The sequence below is a fragment of the Scyliorhinus canicula genome, chromosome 13, assembly GCF_902713615.1.
Source record: "Scyliorhinus canicula chromosome 13, sScyCan1.1, whole genome shotgun sequence".
NCBI classification, from domain to species: domain Eukaryota; kingdom Metazoa; phylum Chordata; class Chondrichthyes; order Carcharhiniformes; family Scyliorhinidae; genus Scyliorhinus; species Scyliorhinus canicula.
In genome coordinates this window covers 26,790,273-26,793,880 of record NC_052158.1, presented here as the reverse complement: position 1 = coordinate 26,793,880, position 3,608 = coordinate 26,790,273, and positions in this window count along the sequence as shown.

Sequence of the window (3,608 nt, the reverse complement as noted above, 5' to 3'; positions counted from 1 at the left end):
TCTGCCCGCTTTCCCTCTCTCTCTCTCTTCCTCCTTTTCCTTTCTCTGCCCGCTTTCCCCCTCTCTCTCTCTTCCCACTTTCCCCCTCTTCCCGCTTTCCCTCTCTCTCTGCCCCCTTTCCCTCTCTCTCTGCCCGCTTTCCCTCTCTCTCTGCCAGCTTTCCCTCCCTCTCTCTCTGCCAGCTTTCTTTCTCTGCCCGCTTTCTCTCTCTCTGCCCGCTTTCCCTCTCTCTGCTTCCCGCTTTCCCTCTCTCTCTTCCCGCTTTCCCTCTCTCTCTTCCCGCTTTCTCTCTCTCTCTGCCCGCTTTCCCTCTCTCTCTGCCCGCTTTCCCCCTCTCTCTGCCCGCTTTCCCTCTCTCTCTGCCCGCTTTCCCCCTCTCTCTGCCCGCTTTCCCTCTCTCTCTGCCCGCTTTCCCCCTCTCTCTGCCCGCTTTCCCCCTCTCTCTGCCCGCTTTCCCCCTCTCTCTGCCCGCTTTCCCTCTCTCTGCCCGCTTTCCCTCTCTCTCTGCCCGCTTTCCCTCTCTCTTCCCGCTTTCCCTCTCTCTTCCCGCTTTCCCTCTCTCTGCCCGCTTTCCCTCTCTCTGCCCGCTTTCACTCTCTCTCTGACCGCTTTCCCTCTCTCTCCCTCTCTTCCCGCTTTCACACTCTCTCTGCCAGCTTTCCCCCTCTCTCTTCCCGCTTTCCCTCTCTCTCGTCCCGCTTTCCCTGTCTCTCTCTGCCCGCTTTCCCCCTCTCTCTCTTCCCGCTTTCCCCCTCTCTCTCTTCCCGCTTTCCCTCTCTCTCTTCCCGCTTTCCCTGTCTCTCTCTCTGCCCGCTTACCCCCTCTCTCTCTGCCCACTTTCCCTCTCTCTCTGCCCGCTTTCTCTCTCTCTGCCCGCTTTCCCTCTCTGCCCGCTTTCCCTCTCTCTCTTCCCGCTTTCTCTCTCTCTCTGCCCGCTTTCCCTCTCTCTCTGCCCGCTTTCCCCCTCTCTCTGCCCGCTTTCCCTCTCTCTCTGCCCGCTTTCCCCCTCTCTCTGCCCGCTTTCCCCCTCTCTCTGCCCGCTTTCCCTCTCTCTGCCCGCTTTCCCCCTCTCTTCCCGCTTTCCCTCTCTCTTCCCGCTTTCCCTCTCTCTTCCCGCATTCCCTCTCTCTTCCCGCTTTCCCTCTCTCTTCCCGCTTTCCCTCTCTCTGCCCGCTTTCCCTCTCTCTCTGCCCCGCTTTCCCTCTCTCTCTCTCTGCCCGCTTTCCCTCTCTCTCTGCTGGCTTTCCCTCTCTCTCTCTCTTCCCGCTTTCCCCCCTCTCTGCCCGCTTTCCCTTTCTCTCTGCCAGCTTTCCCTCTCTCTCTGCCCGCTTTCCCTCTCTGCCCGCTTTCCCTCTCTCTCTGCCCGCTTTCCCTCTCTCTCTGCCCGCTTTCCCTCTCTCTCTGCCCGCTTTCCCTTTCTCTCTGCCAGCTTTCCCTCTCTCTCTGCCCGCTTTCCCTCTCTGCCCGCTTTCCCTCTCTCTCTGCCCGCTTTCCCTCTCTCTCTGCCCGCTTTCCCCCTCTCTCTGCCCGCTTTCACCCTCTCTCTGCCCGCTTTCCCTCTCTCTCTGCCCGCTTTCCCTCTCTGCCCGCTTTCCCTCTCTCTTCCCGCTTTCCCTCTCTCTCTCTCTCTCTGCCCGCTTTCCCTCTCTCTCTGCTGGCTTTCCCTCTCTCTCTCTCTTCCCGCTTTCCCCCTCTCTGCCCGCTTTCCCTCTCTCTCTCTCTTCCCCCTTTCCCTCTCTCTGCCCGCTTTCCCCCTCTCTCTCTCTTCCCACTTTCCCCCTCTTCCCGCTTTCCCTCTCTCTCTGCCCACTTTCCCTCTCTCTCTGCCCGCTTTCCCTCTCTCTCTGCCAGCTTTCCCTCCCTCTCTCTCTGCCAGCTTTCTTTCTCTGCCCGCTTTCTCTCTCTCTGCCCGCTTTCCCTCTCTCTCTTCCCGCTTTCCCTCTCTCTCTTCCCGCTTTCCCTCTCTCTCTTCCCGCTTTCTCTCTCTCTCTGCCCGCTTTCCCTCTCTCTCTGCCCGCTTTCCCCCTCTCTCTGCCCGCTTTCCCCCTCTCTCTGCCCGCTTTCCCTCTCTCTCTGCCCGCTTTCCCCCTCTCTCTGCCCGCTTTCCCCCTCTCTCTGCCCGCTTTCCCTCTCTCTCTTTCCGCTTTCCCTCTCTCTTCCCGCTTTCCCTCTCTCTTCCCGCTTTCCCTCTCTCTGCCCGCTTTCCCTCTCTCTGCCCGCTTTCCCTCTCTCTCTGCCCGCTTTCCCTCTCTCTCCCTCTCTCTTCCCGCTTTCACACTCTCTCTGCCAGCTTTCCCCCTCTCTCTTCCCGCTTTCCCTGTCTCTCGTCCCGCTTTCCCTGTCTCTCTCTGCCCGCTTTCCCCCTCTCTCTCTTCCCGCTTTCCCCTCTCTCTCTTCCCGCTTTCCCTCTCTCTCTTCCCGCTTTCCCTGTCTCTCTCTCTGCCCGCTTTCCCCCTCTCTCTCTGCCCACTTTCCCTCTCTCTCTGCCCGCTTTCCCTCTCTCTCTGCCCGCTTTCCCTCTCTCTCTGCCCGCTTTCCCTCTCTCTCTGCCCGCTTTCCCTCTCTCTCTGCCCGCTTTCTCTCTCTCTCTGCCCGCTTTCCCTCTCTCTCTGCCCGCTTTCCCCCTCTCTCTGCCCGCTTTCCCTCTCTCTCTGCCCGCTTTCCCTCTCTCTCTGCCCGCTTTCCCCCTCTCTCTGCCCGCTTTCCCTCTCTCTCTGCCCGCTTTCCCTAATTACTGCACTGTCCTCCCTTCTGGTCCCGATTCTGTGGGGTTATTGGTACCATTTTTTGAACCTCTCTCCGTGTGTGATTAGAGGGGTGAGCCAGGAAGTTGGGTGGACGGAAAGGTAAGCGAGGGGGGGGGGGGGGGGGGAAGAGGGAGGAGGGAGGAGGAGGGGGGGGGGGCAGAGCTGGGGATGGAAGCGAGCGAGTGGTGGGTGAACCAATGTATCATAGAATCTACAGTAACGAGGAGGCCATTCGGCCCATCGAGTCTGCACCGGCCCCTGGAAAGAGCACCCTAACTAAGCCCACCTCTTCCCCCATCATCCCCGTAACCCAGTCACCGCACCTAACCTTTTTTTGGTCACTAAGGGCAATTTATCATGGCCAATCCACCTAACCTGCACGTCTTTGGACTGTGGGAGGAAACCGAAGCACTCATGGGGAGGATGTGCAGACTCCGCACAGACAGTGACCCAGACGGGAATCGGACCTGGGACCCTGGAGCTGAGAAGCAACAGTGCCAGCTACTGTGCCCCCTTAGGTAGGGTTAAACCTTGGAGGCTGTGTGAACCAGTGGAAAGGGCAAACCTGGGTTGGGGGTAAACCTGGAAGGGGGGGGGGGGCGGTGAGTTGTGGGGAAGGGAGGGTGAGTTGTGGGGAAGGGGTGAGGAGGAGGGATTGGGTGAGGTGGGGTAAGGGGGTGAGTTGAGTTGGGATATGGGGGTGGAATGAGATGGGGAGAGGTAATTTGGGGTAGGGGCTGGGTCGATCTGTGGTTCAGGTGGTGGGTCAGTTGGGGGAGGGGTTGGTGGGCGAGGGGTGGTTAAGGATGATGGCGGGGAAGAGGCCGACCCTGCACACACACTGAAACCTGAGTGAGCTGG